Raw genomic sequence first — 18,253 nt, 5'->3', positions numbered from 1 at the left:
ACCGTTCTCAGCCTGTGCTCTGCTCAAAGCTTGTTGCTCTTCTCCTCCTTAAGCCCAGAGGAAAGCCTTCCTGCAGCTCACCTTACTCAGCCTAACCTCAGCCTGCCCTCTCCCTGCAGGCTGCTAGGAGGGCTGGCTGGGCTCAGCCCCACCACTGCCCAGCTCCTGCCCAGGCACCAGGCTCTGTCCTGCTCTCCTGCCATTACCAGAATCAGCACAAAGGGTGAACGTAAAGAGCACTGTCTGTGCATTTTCTTTCTTATTTCAAGGAAAAGCTCTGAAGGCAGCCAAGCCGTGGGACCCTGGTATCAAATAAAGAAAGACACAGGGATGCTCACAGGCTGTCCACAGGCTACACGGGGCACGCAATTTGAACACCCTGCGGAAAGCGGACGTTGTGCAATATCAAACAGCTCTGCCTGTTACACACGTAATTCATTTTTCTGCACATCTTCTGTAGAAGAAAAGACAAAACACTTCACCAAAAGAACTGCCCATCAGCACAAACCCAGAAGCAGGGGCAAGGGGAAGAGCAAGCACTGCAGGAAGGTTCAGCACTGAAGTGATCAGCTTTAATACTTCCTCATAACCACACCAGGGAAGCATGTTGCTGCCAAATGGCACACTGCAATTAAAACCTACCTGGTAGGGCTAAATTGTACCCTCACAATTAGCCTAAATTCCCTAAAACGACGTAGCTTTGGCTCTGTGTATGATATTCTGAACCATTACGTAACCATTACTGTCACAGGAGAGGCATTTTGCAATAAAGTTATGACTGTGGCAGTCACTGAGACCTAGAGCAGCCAGTGACCTACCTGGGCTCTAAGGCAATGTCTGGGAAAGGAGATGCCTTGCTGGGACCAGGCGGTCCCTGTGAGCCACTCTGCAAGCCAACAGCATGCCCAGAGCTGGGCTGGCACAGGGGAGGGCCCTGGCAAGCAGCCAGGTGCAGGCTTGTCAAACAGATTTACTCTCTTACTCTTCATCCCCAGACTATGAAAAGCTTCCTGCTCACCACAGGCAGCTAGCTGTTAGCTTCCCAGATCTCATGTGATCCCTCATCAGCATTTTGGCTTTCCTTCCCGTCATGTCCGTGCCAGGCCTTGGACAAGATGCAGCAGGGGCTCACAAAGAGAGGCTGCACTCATCCTGCTCTGGGCCACTTGATCTCTTCTTAACACCAACACGGCCACTTAAACTTCTTAGGACAACTGCCAGCTCCAGGTCATATTTGTGCTATACTCCAGGGTATTCAGACAAGAAGTCAGATTATAATGGAGTAAAAACAGGAAAGGAATAGAAAAAAAAATATTCTTAACCACTGTTCACCTGCTAGAAACAAACAAAAAAACCCAACATGCTTCAGTAGCACACTCAATGCAAGTGCATTTCCAGCTCATTAGTCCTAGCTTCTCATGCACTGCCCAGGTTGCCAAGGCCTAGTGACAGCATTAGGTAAGGATGCTCACTCTGCCATGTGCCCAAACATGTGTGTTCTGGTTGCCTTACATTTTTTGGCCTATCACACAAAACTTGCTAGGCAACGCAGTGACATCCACACCTTTTCCTGAGGCAGTAGTAGTAGAGTCAGTAGTTAACTCTTATGTACCCTTTCACTGTTTAGATTGATTCCTCTTTGTAGGATAATATAGCATTTATCAATTCTATATTCATCTGCCACTGGAAAGCACTGAAATTTGAAAAGTCCTGAGAATTCCTGACCATCTCCACCTCATTTAATATCAAAAACACTGTTCTTTTGTTATCATTTAATTGGACCGTAGCATACAAACTTGAAGTATGTCATAATTAACTCAGTTTTGTGCTGAAACTCAACTAAAACTTTTTCATCACTTCATTTTTTAACCTGTATGTAAACCAGAACATTGCTTTAATCTGTATCTTAATGCTCTAATATGCTCTTAAGAGTGGTGTTGCCAGCATATTTGTTTTCCTGATCACAAGCCAAGTATGCACATATCCATGCTTGGCTGGTGTACTCGAAGTTCAGCAAATTAGAGAGGAACACGCTTTCTTCTGAAGAAGCCATCTTTCATCCAAGTTTGTAGAAGGACTCTTACAGAATGAATACTACTGCATCCAAAATGCAAGATGGTTGAAGGAAGCCTTGTGCAAATCAGCCTCTCCATTACTTTCCTCATTTTTAAAAACACACAGAATATATCCAAACTTCAAGTATAGCAAAAAAGCTTTGGGCTTATTCCTTTCTTCCTCTATGGGGACGTTGCAGTGGAGAATCCACATCTCAGATCATAACAGAAACCATGGATGCAGCCAGCAGGAGCTAACAGAACTTCATTACCTATGTCTTCTCTGGCACAGCATGCTGAAGAATTTTTCCCACTAAATCTTAAAGTGAAAATCTCCTCCAGTTAAATAACAACACATTTTTTCCTTTAAATGGGGCAGACAGAAAGTCTTGCTTCCTTTTCCATATGTGCCTCTCTGTTCTTGCACCTCTTGTGTTTCATTTCCACATGCGTTACCTGGGGCCCAGGGATGAGAAAGTACGTCTTGAAGTTCACATCTCTGGAGAACTCCCCAGCCCTCGCTATGATGGAAGTCTGAAACAAAGAGCTGAGCGCCCAGCAGGCAGCAGAACCTCCAGGAGCAGTAAGTTTAACTTCAGGGACTCGTTAGCTACAAGCTTCCTACCTTCAAGAGGCTTTCACACAGCCACACAGTTAGGTACACAGTGCTGGTAAGCCAGATTCCAGTTACCCATCCCCCTGCCAGCGTGTACAGCAACTTAAATTCTGCAGATTAGCTTCTCATCACTCTGAGTTGATTTTTACAGTAACGCAATCTATGTTATGATATATGAAGAACAAGCCAGTGAGTGGCTTGTTAGGGTGGTGACACACAAAAGAGCCTGCAAAAAAATACCTGGCCGGTACTAGCATGAATAACAGCACTGACAAACATTTGACATAGCCTACTTTAGGCTGATAGCTCTTATTATTGCTTTATTTGAAAATTAAACAGACTTTAGGCATGCTCATTTAAAAGCCTCTCACAAACCATTAGTTACCACATACTAAATAAGAGGGGCATCTCCAAATTACTGCTCCAGAAGCTTTCCTGTCTCTGCAGGTATCTGAATGCTTCTCACCTCACTGAATGCTCAGATGCCATAAACACAACTGACTTGCCTCTCCCATTCCTGGAAGATACATAGCAGTGTTTCTGGTGAACAGATGCACCAAGATCAGATTTGCCAAAGGTCAGAGGGACAATGGAGAACTAAATATTTTCCAGGTCTTAGTTCAGACTCAACCAGGAGGCTGTTTAGTCTATGCCAGAAAGGATAAACTGAAAGATTAAACCTTGAAAACTACTGCAATCGATTAAGAAGACAGAAAAATTGCATACCTAGTACGGATGACCTTTTTTTGGTCTCATTGAGTTAAACTCATGAACTTTAAGATCAGCTTTTCTGACACCACAAAGACAGTATGATACTTTCATCCAAGTCTTTATACTGGTCATCTATTTTAGTAGCAGCTATTTTAGCCACAAAATCCAGCTGAGCACTGAGGTCCCTTAAACTCTTATCTCTTCTACACATTTCTGCAGATAAGAAAAAAAACAGGACCAATTTTTTTCTAGCATTACACGTTTGAACCTAAGCAGGCATGAAGCAGAAATGGAGAGCAGGGAGAGGAGTTGAAAAGGAATCAAGAAAACATGTGAAAAAAATACCAATTGAAAAGTATGAATGGCACAATATCACGCTTTTTCCTCTTCCATCTGTTTCTCCTTTATCACTTAGTTCACTTCCAAATACCCTTTCTATTACTTTCTGCTTCATTCCTGGCACTGACAAGCGTAAGCATTCCTAAATCAAAATCCAGGCCCTCAAAATTACTTGACTGACTTACAGATCACACAGACCTTCGAACCCACACCCTGCAGTGTGCCTGCAGAGCTCATCTCATCACACAGATCACGTGCCTACAAGGAGCTTGAAGTAACAGTGATGTTCTAAACACTTGTATGGAAAAGAAGGAGCTTCTTCCTTTCTCTCCTTGGCTCTAACAGACCAGACTGAGGGTTCTGCAGTTCTGCATTAATCTCATATCTTAAAAGGACAGGCAACCCCTTACCTATACTTGCCTTTTGCTCTGCTTTTTGGTTTTCAAGTTACTAGGACTCACACACATAATGTTTCTATACAACCACATGGGCTTTTTTTTTTCTTTTTACACAGAAGCTGCAGAAAAAAACCTCAAGAGAATTAAAGCAAGACAGAGTTAGCAATACTCTGGCTTTCTTTCAAAAGTAAGCTTACTTTAGTTGATATGTAGCTCAGAAGCGTGTTGCAAACACTTGGGGCGTTGCAGTGTTCCCACAATTCTTCAAAGAGAGCTCCCCTGCTATTTGCAATCCACTTTCCATCCTCTGAGTTCTGTGACACAGATGGAAGCATAAGGTTAACCTGGATGAGTGCATCAGCTGTTAGGTAGATGGCTCAAAAACCCACTATGAGGATTTTACATGTAAACAGCAAATCCCTAAAACATTCTGTTAGCATGGGAATCAAATAAATAACCCCTGCTGGGACCCCTAGCTCAGTCAGGCACACACTTGGAGTTTCAGGCCACAGAGTAGATTTGCTATACATACATTTGATAATCTCATAACCAGAAGGCTATAAAATTACCCAGCTGATGATAAGCTACAGTCAAACAAGGCAGTCCAAAGACTCTCAGAAACCAGCAGTCTTAAGTACCAGCAACACAAAGCAAAGAAAAAGTACATGGAACAAAAAAAGTTACTTAGCAACCATGAAACAAGCAAGTTATTAAAACTGTGAAGGAGATTTTTAATTACATACAGTGGTTGTGGGAAACATTACCAGTTACATCTCTAAAACAGATTTGACTTAAGTCATCACTGGAAGGCTGCAATCAATCCTGAATTTGCTTAGCAAGCAAGTTCAAAGAAAAATTTAAGTGTGAAATCAAATACTGTGTTTTCTGTATGGAAAGAAGAGACTACTTTTTATTTCTACCAGCTTCACATCTCCAGCAGATTATCTTTGAAAAAGCTTTTAAAATACAGCTGCAATCATTAGGCTTGAGAGGTATTACAGAACATGGAACCATGCAAAGGGATTAACTCCTAATATCATCCAGCTGAACAGCATGAGCTCATCTGGGCTTAACCTTCTGAATCTACTCCATTTGTAGGACCCAAGCAAAAACAATAAATCACAGCTAACAATCTGGCAATTTTTACTTTAAACATTAAGAAGGATGGATGACTTCCCTTGCATCTCTATTAAGAAACCAAATTTTTCCTGAAGAGAGCATATTTATCCATTCACTGCTATATACTCATTAGTGCCAGGCAAATAAAGGGATCATCTAACAGACACAGCACATCCCTTTGAGGTCAGATTGGCCACAAGCAGAGTATATTTCTCCAAATCATTTGTTAACAGGGAGCAAGGAGCACAGGGCTGGCGGGGCCATCTGCAGGTGGAGTGAGACTGCCAGCTGGCATATGGGGCTGGGGGACAGTGCTGCACAGACCACAGTTTCTTGCTGGTCCAAACAAGATATTCAGCGGACAGGTTACAGTGCATGGTGGAGAAGGAAGACCACTTCCCACCCATACTTGGGCTCTTCCATTCATGCATGTATTGGTGGAGCTGTAACCACACTGGAGAGCTGCCCCAGGTAGGTCGGGTCAGAGAAGACAGATGGAACAATCCTTGTGCCGCAACAATCTCCAGGAGTGAGAGAGAGCCCTGTGGAGATCAGTCTGTGTGCATATACTGCCAACAAAGAGACAGCAGGGCAGCAGGTAACAGACAATTCCAGTAGCTCAGGGCACAAGTTTCTTCAGTGAATCTCTAATGGAAACATTAAGGGATTCATAAAGAACCAAACTGCTCCCTTTTCACCCTTCCTGCAACACAAATACTGAAGTGGAATAAAACACCTGGAGCAGCAGGGCTTGGAAAACTTCACAACTGGCAGAGAAACAGGACATAACCCTTGAAACACATAAGAAAGCTCTTTGCTGTTTTCCTGTAGCCATTGACTGTAACCTCTGCTGTTACCTGTGTCTGCAAGTCAGCCTCCATCACTCACCTGGAGTCAGAGATGAGGTCCACAGGAACAGGGCTCAGAGCTGCAGTACAGCTGGCAGAAGGATGAGACAGACATACTGTAGGCAACACAGCATGTTCTTCTCTTGCAGAGCCAGGAGGGCTGCAGGAAAGGTCTGCAGTCCAAGCCCAGCAATAGCCCCTTCCTCCCAACCCTTCTCAGGCCACAAGTGTTGGAAGGCTGCAGCCTGGCTGCTTTTGGCATCATTATTTTTCTCTTTATCTGAGTTGCATGTTTCTTTTGGCACCTCTCACATACCCTACCAGCACTTTGTTTTGAAATAAAGACTCCTTCTAAAATCACAGTGCAGAGCTGTACATACACATCCTACCTTAGCCATCCAGGACAAACCCCATCCAAGTGATAACTGAAGCTAATTAATAATTTACAGCATATGTGACTTATTGCTTAAATGAAATTAAAAGAAAAACAACAACAAAATTTCATCGTGACAGTGAACAAAACATTTGGGGGCACAATCCTGCCATTGCACAGGTGCACTGGTGAGGTCACACCCTACACCCAGAGCAGATGCTACACCAGCCCTGCACTGCCCTTCCTTTGCAGCACTTCTTCCCACAGCCTTTGTGGGAGCTTCTTTCCAACTTATCCTTTAATTAAGAACCACAGCATAAAATTAGGCAGTTATTACTGATTAAGGCAATTTGATTGTTTGGGGTGATTCAGATAGGCCACATGATGTTAGTTTTTACAAGAGATGGATGTGTAAGCACTTGGTATGAATATTCACCCCATTGTATTTGAATTGCAAATATTTCTGTGTGACTCTGGCATTCACTGATTTAAGTGTCTTCCAAAAAAGCCAAACCAAAACAAAAACACCAGCGCAATTGCAAAGTTATAGGAACAATCCTGTGGCTGTCTGAACAAGCCTGAAAGGAAAGAGAGAGGAGAAATGAACTTGAGTCTGGTTCCTAATTCAGAGGTGTTATTGTACTCGGTGCTATTTGTGTTATCTGACAGTGTTTTCCTCCCTTCCTCCAAATAACACTGAACAACTCCATGCAGAAACATTACCCCACTTCAAGAAAATTTCTAAGGCACCAAGTTAAAGGGGCATCTGCCTTCACTTAAATGTCAAGATTCTGGCCCTTCATTCTCAGTTACCAAGTATACACCCAAAATACGAAGCAAACAGCCAACACAGTAAGGCAATTTAGGAAGATTTAGAAAACCAAAGAACAGAGTCTTGCTGAGCACTTATCAAGTAACTCGAACCTACTTGCAGGACCCCTGCTTGCCCAGTTTCTGCACTGTTCCTGTAAAACTGCTTTCAGCTGATGTAATCCAGCAAGTTCACTATCAAATTTAACTCCCAGATTGCTTCTGATCTGATCGTGTCCGAACTGGAGGAGAGCCCCATACAGCTGTAGCCGTGAAAGTTGAACTGCATTTTTGCGTTTTGTTTTCTTGCTTTGCCTAAATAATCATTAAATTGTTCTTTTCCCCCCAGCTGTCAAACTGGAATCCAACAGTTTGTTGGCTAACAGACTGCCAACAATGACAAACTGAGCACACAGAAGCCCCACCCACTTCCTCTTTACCATTCAGACAGACAGACCACAAGTTGACCATGGCTGCTGAGACACATGGAATCACAGCTGCTAGCTGCTGTAGAATATACTATAGGGCCTCATTTGACCTCTCTCCACATCAACAGCTCTCCAAAGTTGTGTGCAATACTTCTGAACAGCACCTGGCTTATTGCCAGAGCAAAGGATGTTGCAGTTGTAGGCCTGGCTCAGCTCCATAAGCTTTCCTGGAGGCAGGAAAACCTTTGCCAGCCTCAGGTGCCTCTCTCTGCTACTGCAGATGGTTGTACAAACCCTGGAGCCAGCTCCAAGCCAGCACAAGAAGAATCTCAGAACAGCAATGAGAGATAATATCAAAATATGCCAAGCTGTTTCAGACGTTGACTTGTTCTTATCTCTTGGTGCAGGGTTATTGTTCTCTACCCTGAAAATTAGATGAATGTTGATGAAAATTATTGATTGGCAGCACTGCAGAGAGATGTCTTGCATTCATCCATGGAGCAGCCACCACAAATAAAGACGTAACAAATATAATGTCAATAGATACTGCAAGACAATGGCAATTCTTCTCCCATGCTGCCAGGAAGAGACTGCTTTGTCAAGTAGTTTCATTTCACGCAGTATGTAAATAGTATAGTTACTTAGTTTTTTCTTACTTAATGCCATCAGACTGCATAGTTTCAGTACTTATAAAATGCTTTCAAAACTTTTTAAAGTGTGTATACAAGATGATCCTTTCAGATCTCTCAGAGTAGGAAAGATTTCCATTCAGACTCCACAACTGCCTATTGCTCTTTTCCATTCTTAGTGTGGCAGCAAGTTGTACACAGCCTCTCACTGTGCTGGTGAGGCATTTGTATACTCTCCCCACTGAAAGAATCAAAACCTGATTATAATGAGAAGTACATTAGAGGAAGAGAAGATAGAGAAAAGAGACCTTTCACCTGGAGAGTAAGACTTAAACCATTTCACAGAGGACAATCATGACTGTCAGTGATGTGGTTGACTTTGGGATCTACTAAGAGTTGAAAATCTCCATTGAGAGCACACAGCATGAATTTAAGACTTCACGATGCAATGTCCACGTGCAATCAGGGTGCTCAAAATGAGGGTGATACTTGTAATCAGCTTGCTCACCTGAAGTGAGCAAAAAAGACCTAACAGCTAAGGATCTGTCTGGAAGCACACAGCAAAGAAATTCAGGACCTCAGTGGAGGTCAGGGAACTAAAAAAGTCTCTTATTGGCATCATCTGGCTTTTGGTTGATGGCAGCGTGGTGTAACAGTGAATCAGAAAGAGGAATGACAAAAACCAAAATGAACTCCCATCAATGAGCTGACAAGCTGTGCAGTACAAATCTTTCAACCAGCCCATCTCAAAGAACATTAAAAACGTCCTGAGAAAAACTGTAGGTAGATAAACTGATTGTCATTCATTTCAGAGTGCATTCGTGTACTTGTATCAGTCTTAAGGACACAGTCTCTCCTCCTACTTAATCTGCTCCATTATAAAAATGAGGTCAGGGACTCAACTTTTCCTTGTGACTCCCCACAGAAGTGAGCCATTGTCAGCGCACGGGGTCCCAGCTAGATGCCCGTCCCACCCTGCTCCATTTGGCAATGCACAAAGGACAAGAGGGTCATGATCTGCGAACAGGAAACAGTCAACTCAAATGTAGCAGGAGCTGTGTACTCACATACTTGAACTCTCAAGACTGAAGCAAGTTCTCCTTCCTGTCTAAAGAGATGAATTTTTGCCCTCAGTGGAAAGGATAGCATACTTCTCAAAGGCTTCATGGCTGAAGACAAAAAGATTCCTCCCTGAATCACTCAGTGTAATTGCATATGTTGCGTATTATATGTATTTTTCAGGAATTCCTGGGTGGAGCTGTTATCTCTGTTTAAACTGCAAGTGTTGTTATTTCATTCTATTACATTTATTCTTGTTACTAATAATGATAATGTGTCTATCATGTCCAGCAGGGCTCCTTTCCAGGTCACATATAAATTAAATTCCCATCAATAAAGGTTTTCACTTTTTCATACCTGTGACAGAGAGGTGCAAGAGTCATGCTGTTGGGTATTTTGTCCTTTGGTTAGTGGGAGCCCTGCAAGGGCACCTCTTCCTCCTAAAATACAAAGACACAGAAGTTGATGCAAGAAAGTAGGCTCAAATCTTTTGAATGACAGGCTGGAGGCATCAATACGTCATCAAGTAGTACTGCCAATGTCCAAAGAATCGATGTGCCTTCCTCTTCTATTTTAGTTCAAAGACCTGTTTTAGTTTAAAGAGATTTCCCACATAGAAGGTGTTCCTCTGTCCCACCCAGTCTCAAAGGGATGCCTCTAGGACTCAAAAGACTCAACTTAAGAGAAGCTCCAGCTGCAAAGAACTCTGCCAAGTGTTCACGCAGCAGGGCCAGAAATGCTGCCCATTGGCATGGAAGATAGGAAAGTGTTCTCACTGAAGAAATATGCATACAGAAAAGTGTTTTTACATAAAAAAGTAATTGAAGGTGGTACAGTGAGTAGATCTGATCATAGTATTTATTTACTGTTACAGTTCTGTAAGTTCATATTGAGTACAAAGGCAGTCTGCACAGTGAAATAGCACGCATCCTACACCAGGGCTCACACTGCAGTGCACTCACGGCCACCACAGTTTGGGCCTTCTCCCCAGAAAGATTTCTCCTTGCCTTGGGTTACAGGGCTACATCCAAGGCTTGTATGTCAGCCAGGAAAGTCCTCCTCATTGCATGCCTGTCCCAAAGCCCCACCAGGGGCTGACATAAAGGACCACCAGGGCTAAAGCTGAGTCTGAACATATCACCTCCTGCCAGAAGTAGCATGAAAACATGCTGTCTCAGGAGTCTGAAAGTCAAAGACAGTGCTGGTCTGTGCTGCAGAAACTCTAGATACAATACAATTGAGAAGCTCATCCCTCATAGATGCCTTCTCTCCGTTGTTGGCAGACAAAAATAGAGGTAGTGTCACCTCATGACAGTTATCACTCAGCTTTTCAAGATGTGTTTGATGGCAAAATTTTCAGGGGTACTACAACCTGTCAAGTTGCAATCTAACTTCCTTACATATGTGTTAAAACACCAATTTTTGAAAGAGGGAAAATATAAGCAGATTCAGCCATGCTGTGAATACTATAAGTTACGCTTTTATGTTGCTGTGAAACTATTACTATTATTTCCAGATGGTTACTTCATTGTTTTCTATTTCTGGCACCTATAATGGTTTGTGTTTTTTGCCAGGGTTTACAAGTATTTCTCAAACTTTCTTTTATCTTCCTGACACAGGATTTACTAAGAAGGAAAAGTGTTGTATTTCCCACTGAACAGAATGGACAGACCAAAACCTGCCCAAACACACACCTGCCCAAAATGATAGACTGAGTTAATAGTGGAAACAAAATTACAAAAGGAGAGAAAACTGGAAACCACAACATTGTACCAAATGTTCTCCATGGTGAATTGTCATTTTCACAAATGGCATTGCAGGGAATTCTGGTCAGGACTGACAGAGGCTGCATTGCCAGTCTCCCAGTGATGAGCATGAAATGGAACCACAAGGTCAATAAGAATACAGATGTTGTAAAGTATTGGATGATCAATAAGTATACAAGGAAGTTAGGCTTAGTGAGATTATCACACTGGAAAAGATCATCATAGATAAATGGAAGTACTCACCAGTGTTGTAGGCTTGCAAGAAACTCCACAAAGAGCAATCTCCAGAGAGAGATCCTTCCCCTGCCCAAGGGCAGTCAGCCCTTAAATGGGGTCTAGGAGAGGTGCAGCCAGGCTCCACCCCTTCCAGTCACACAGCTTTACTGCCTTCACCTGCGCTCCTGTGGCTGATTCAGTGCTTGCTTCAGATGGTCAGAGGTTCAGGCCATGATTCAACAGTTCCCATACAGGGACTAAGAGTGCTAGGAACATATTAAAAGAGCGGGATAGTGGAAGAATAAGATACAGAGCTCAAAGGCAATCTAACACAGATGTCAGATGTTGTGAACTTGATCTCTATTCTGACCAGCTAACAGTTTGCTATTTCTGTTTTCATCCCCCGCTGCCCATGGAAGAAGGCTGGGAAAACCTTCAACGAGAAAGCAGGCTTTCTCTCTTTTTACTAAATAAAACACCATCAACAACAAAAGCCAAAACAGAGATCTATAACAGAACCTAAAAAGCATTTGTGACTTGACGCCTTTGTATCTGCATCTTCAAAAGCTGATACATACTGTTGCTTGTGTAATACAAGAGCACTTCATTCACTAGCATTCAGTCTACATCAGCTAAGCTTCCAAATTCTGGATCTGCAGCAGCTTGGCTGATGTTGCTAACTTTACACTGAAGAGTTTTACCCCCTACTTTCAAAGAACATTCTCAGCACATCCTGCAAGCCACGTTTCACATTCAACCTATCCTACCCAGCAGCTTCTGACACTCTTTCCTGTCACCTTCCACTCTCTTCCCTCACTGCTTAACTGGAAGGAATGCAGACACAGTGTGCAGGCTGCCAGCTGGTAGGGGTGCTCAGGGAGGCAAGCCACTTAACCATCAAAGAATACTCTGCAGCATGGTTTATAGAGCAAGATCACAGGGAGCAGGTTTTTCCACCAACTTAGCATAGCAGTCTCCTTCTCTGAGAACTAATACAATGTCACCTGTGCTTTCCCTATGCAGCTTTTGAGTACTTCTGGCCAGGAAGAACAAAGCCACTCCCCAGGGCCAGGTTCAGCCTCTGTGAAAGCACTCAGCCTTCTCCTGTGGAATAGGGCCATGTGGAGAACATGGTGCTGTGAGCAGCCTGCATGCGGTCACTCACCTATGAGTTATGCAGCTCTGCACTGCACCACGTACATGGATGTCTGTCTCTCAGGCTTCCCAAACACTGACGGTAGCTGCAGTCCCAGATCCTCCTGTGGGAGCTGCTGACATGGAAAACAGTTTTTTGAGGAGCAGAAAATCTCAGGGAAGTATCTTATGTTGAAACTTAATAGGTAGATACTCCTGAAGCAGCTTGGAGAAACAGTCACACACATTTCATCATAGACTAAATTGATAGGCCAAGGTTAATGGTATGAGTTTCAATAGGGCCAAGTGTCGGGTCCTGCATTTTGGTCACAACAACCCCAGGCAACCCTACAGGCTTGGGGAGGTGTGGCTGGAAAGCTGCCTGATGGAAAGGGACCTTGGAGTCCGGATGGACAGGTCGCTGAATATGAGCCAGCAGTGTGCCCAGGTGGCCAAGGCGGCCAATGGCATCCTGGCTTGGATCAGGAGTGGTGCGGTGAGCAGGACGAGGGAAGTCATCCTGCCCCTGTACTCGGCATTGGTGAGGCCTCACCTCAAGTACTGTGTTCAGTTTTGGGCACCTTGATACAGGAAGGACATGGAGGTACTGGAGCAGGTCCAGAGAAGGGCAATGAGGCTAGTGAAGGGCTTGGAAAATCAGCCCTACGAGGAGAGGCTGAGGGAGCTGGGGCTGTTTAGGCTGGGGAAGAGGAGGCTGAGGGGAGACCCAATTACTCTCTTCCAGTACCTGAAAGGTGTCTACAGTGAGAGCGGGGTGGGTCTCTTCTCACTGGCGACAGGACAAGGGGAAACGGCCTCAAGATGCGCCAAGGCAAGTTTAGGTTGGATGTTAGGAAACCCTTCTTTACAGAAAGGGTGGTTAAACACTGGAATGGGCTCCCCAGGGAGGTGGTTGAGTCACCATCCCTGGATGTGGTGCTTAGAGATATGATTTAGCAGAGGGTTGTTAGAGTTAGGGTACTAAGGTTAGGCTGTGGTTGGACCTGATGATCTTTGAGGTCCTTTCCAACCTGAGTAACTCTATGATTCTATGATTTCATTTCAATAAGTGGAAAATACGTGGACAGGCTGCCAGATTTATCAGCCTCTTTTGTGTATTAAGCTGCTAGATAGAGATGAAGAAATTGTGTGGCTTTTCTATCTCACAGGCCCACCCCCTGCTAAACTGTGCTGTTTGTGGTATTGGTTCTCTAATTGACTTTTTTAATTTCACAGTTAGAAACACATTATTAGCACCTTTCTAAGACAGAAGGGGCTCCCTAGGCCAAAGGCTCAGCATCCTAACCACTTACCCCTTTGCATAACCTCTCTGGGAGAAACCTGGATAATTAATTTGTTCATGAGAACTGCTTGCAGGCTAGGGCCCTTGGACATTTTTACAGTTGTTGTGAATGAACGAAGAAAAGATTCACTCCAGAAAGGTGTGACATTTGTATTTTGGAAAACAAAACAAAACAGCTTCGAAAAGACTTAGTTCTATTGTGCTCCTAGGAACAAACATGATTGTTACTCTAAACTCCAGAGAGCTCTTATGTGGGTTTATGAAGAACAGGAATAAAGACAACTACATGTCCCATGATCTGTGTCCCATGTCCCGTGTTCCCCCATGTTTTGTTTCCGTGTGCATTCTGTAGCTTAGCTTCCTTCTATGGCTGGATCAGACTAGCATGTCAGAGCGTGAAGGTGAATTTCATTTCCTTGAGGTCTTATAGCTGAAATATGATGAGACAGAGACATTATTCCTTTAAAAATGCATTTTTTCTGGCAATCTGCTTCATATTTCTGAGTAGATCCTTTGAGGAAATTCTACTTTCCTTCCCCAGTTTTCTCTCCCAATCCTCTTTTAGCATCTTTCTCTGAGCCACGTTGCTTTATCAGATTTTTTTTTCTCCCTCATATAATTAAGCCAGGTGCACAATACAGTGAAAAAAATAAAGCACATTTTAATCAATTAACAGGAATTCCCTGCTGTCAGAGTGATCACTAAGCTAGTATCATAAGGACGCTCAGAGATGATTATCAAGGATCAATTCCCTCAGGAATTGACTGTTCCTTCCTTAACAACAGAGCTGGGAGCATTCTCATTTAGAAAGGTGTTCTCCCAGAGCAGGCATTTATCAGTGTTTGGTTTCCTAGTGGCTCACTGTTCCTCACTAAAAGTCCCCCTTAAGTGATCCTCCTGCAATTCCCCTGTGAAAAGGGGATCTATTGACATAAATCAGAAATCTAGATTTTGGTCACTGTACATCAGACAAACTCATTCCAAGAGCCAAGTGAGGACAGAACGTGTTTTTATCCACTGACCCATGCCTACCAAGTTGTGGAAGTTAACAAAACAGGTAGCACATCCACATGTTGCTCCAGCTGAGAAAATCCAAGAAATATGCATTGTGACAACAGCAAGAGGAGAAGAGCTGCCCACATCCAATAGGATCCAGCCTGGTGCTAAATGGGGTGGCCTCTCTTACCCATCTCTGCCTATCTCCTGGTCCCTACTCACCAGCTTCCTCTCCCTGCTCCTCAGCCAGCAGCTCCCCTTTCCCCCAGCTCATGCCTGTGTTGCAGGAGCAGATAATGCACATGCTGCCCCTGCCATCTGGTGCAGTAGCCCTCACCATCTGGAGCAGCAGGCCTATTGCCCTGCACCAAGCTGCATTTGAATTGGAACAGGCAACCAGAGTCAGAAGGGGCCATCTCCTGACCCTGCCATACTGACTCCTCTGAGTACTCCTCCCCAGGCTCTGCTTCCTTCTGCCTCCACAAGATCAACAGTTGCCTGCTGTTTACCCTGTGGCCCAGCATGTCTTCAAATGATGCCTTTCACCTACAGCCCTGTAGCCTTATAGTTGTGGAGGTGAATGTGAAACAGTTGTGCCCCAACTCTGCAGCCTCCAGCCCAAGAGAGTCCAACTGCACTCCATGTCAAAGGGAAAGGTGAAGAGCATGACACCTTCCTGCTGGCTGGATACTTCTGGGACAGGGACATGCCCCCCTCTGCTCTATCCAAGACCTACATCCTCAGGACAAGGAAGTTTGTGTTTCTCCCTGCTGAAGGGCCAGAGGTGACCCTCACCTCTCCTCACTCTGAGAGTTATATATAGCACAACAGCCACCAAATGGGTCCACAGCAGCCTGTGTGAGAAGCAGCACTCCAGCATGAACAGGTTGTGTTGAGGGGCTTCGGACAGGAAAATTCAAAAACCAATGCTTTTGCTTCCTGTCACACAGGTTGGCCATGCTGATGGTCAACGTGTCTTATGGCTAGTGAAATCCAATGACAAGTTATTTCTAACTGATGCTCAAATAAAGTACCAAAAGATGCAAATTGAGACATCCACATGCACATACGGATGCGCAGGTTTTCGCAATAGCACAACATTAGGCAACTTCTTAACATCAGTCCCGATACTGACACCAATTAAAATCAACTCTGACCCAAGTCAAAAGATAATCTGTATAGGGAAAAGGCAACACAATATTAAATGAAACCCACAGAAGCTCATAGAGAGGAGGAAAGTTCAGAGATTTCTAACAACAGCTCCCATTTCACATCCTGTTCTTCAGGCCTTTGAGGAGTATTCAGCCTGAAATGGTTTGTCAGAATCCCCTAAAGATCCTTCAACACAGGAGCAAGAAGCCAGGAAGCAGCACACCACTGTGCTAATGGTAGCCTGGAGGCCACACAGCAAGCCAGCCACCTGCCCTGTGGCTGGCCTGACCACCCCAGTTCCCTGATAAGGGACCATCACGACAACATGTGAGACAACTGGAATGCAAGGGCTGTAGGTTACCCCAAGCTTTGAGGTCTTTACAGAGCATTTCAGTGGGGGTAGGACAGACTTGAGGTCTATGGATGCAAAGGACCCTACTGCTGGCTGTGGGTCCCAGCAGAGCTCTGGGGCTGACAGTGAGCAGGGCCAGCAGCACAGGCCATTGCTTACAGGACAGGCTAACAGGCTGCTCCTGCTCTGAGCAGCTTCCTGGGAAGCGGAGCGCTGACAGACAGCGCTAACAAGGCAGCAAGATTTCATTTATGCTGAAACTTAAAGGCAAGACCTAGTGAGAAATGGCCACCGGCCAAGTGGTAAAATAAATGAGGCCAGTATCAGGAATAAATCTGAGATGCCGGACAACACCAGAGCTAATCTAATGTCAGAAACAGTAATTTAAAGCAGTCTGAATCTAATACATAAGCAGCAGTGTCAGTAAATGAAGAATACCAAATGAATCCCATGTGAGCATGTGGCTGTTCTTTCTTTGCACACATTTGCATCTAATTCAGTGCAAATCCAGTTCCAATAAGCACATGTAAGGCTGGGATTTCCCCAGATCCTCTGCACTTCCATCTTCACAGCGCCACCTCTGCTTCTTGCCCTGCTACAGAACTCCTCAGAGGCCCAAGCAGGAGTTTCTCCTGGAGTCTAGGTGTTATTTGAATACAGCAGAGGCTCAGAAAAGGCAACATCTCTTATCCCTGTCCTGAATATCTTGCATAATAGGAATGAATGTGCCCCTGGAGCCACTTTAGATTTCCCTAGTTCTCTCTTGTACTCCAGAAATCACCAGCAGAATTTGGTGGAGTCGCAGTAGGGTAACATGGGAGTCAAACATCTGCCATGGGAAAGCAGGAACATAAGGAAAATGAACTGTGGGCGCTGCAAAGGAAAGCCCTCTATCAGCTATGGGCCAAGCCGTGCTCCAGCCACTGCTGTCAGAGGCCAGAGATGTTAATGTTATGCCAGAGCCCACACAGAAGCAGAATGGTACATTTGATTTCATTATGAAATCATACCAAACACCGTAAGGTATCAGCTTGCAAGTTCATAATTTATAAATCAAGTGTAAATAGCCCATATTCTGAGCTCCTCTCCAACTTCTTATTTATCCTTCCCCCATGAAAAATTAACAAGTTCATAAAATAGCTTGTAAATTTAAAGCAGTCATATTTTTCAAAGTAAATCAACACTGCAACTTTCCAGCTTTCCTGGAGACCCTGAAGCATCAGCTGGCTCCAGCCACTACTCTTGATACCTAATCTTAGGTGTGTTCACATGCTACAGCAAAGATGTTCCACCCCTTGCTGAGGTTCCACCTGCAGACCTGTACCAAAGACAGGGTAAAGCACTCTGCAGTTATTGTGCTGTCCTAGTGCAGCCTGGCAGACTGCATCCTTCAGGGGCTGCAGGAGGAGTTAACATCATACCCAAGATGTCAGGAGAAGAATTGGCAAGAAATTTTTTGTTATCAACTTTCCTAAGCAGAAAATTCACGCCAGGCAAAACTTCTCATCCATGGGAAAGAAAACAAACAGAACCAGATCTGCCAGCACTAAGAAGATTCCCTAAGGGACACTTTTGCAATTTTGTGACCTTTCAGGTTTGCCCCTGAACAAAAAGCTGTGTTGGTTTTACAAGGCCCTCTGTATACAGGTCCTCAAAGACCTGTGTTCCTGCCCACTAGCATAGGCATTTACCAATCCCACATGGGAATGAACAAGGGGCAGCAGGCAAGCAGAATGCATAGGAACAAGTGGACTGAAGCACAGACCGGGGCAGGCACAGCACTTGAGATGCTGGAGTGCTGAAGCAGAACACAGCAGAAATGCGCAGAGAACAAACACTAGACTGCTCTGGAGGGTACCTATGGAGGTGCAAGGGCAGCTTTCTATGCAGTTAAATGTGTGCTTCTGTCCACCTATATTCTCTTCTGCCATCTCTCTAGGCATTGCTTAA

Source organism: Gallus gallus, chromosome 6, assembly GCF_016699485.2.
Source record: "Gallus gallus isolate bGalGal1 chromosome 6, bGalGal1.mat.broiler.GRCg7b, whole genome shotgun sequence".
Lineage (NCBI taxonomy): Eukaryota > Metazoa > Chordata > Aves > Galliformes > Phasianidae > Gallus > Gallus gallus.
The sequence above is the reverse complement of the archived record's forward strand: the minus strand, read 5'-3'. Positions refer to the sequence as shown.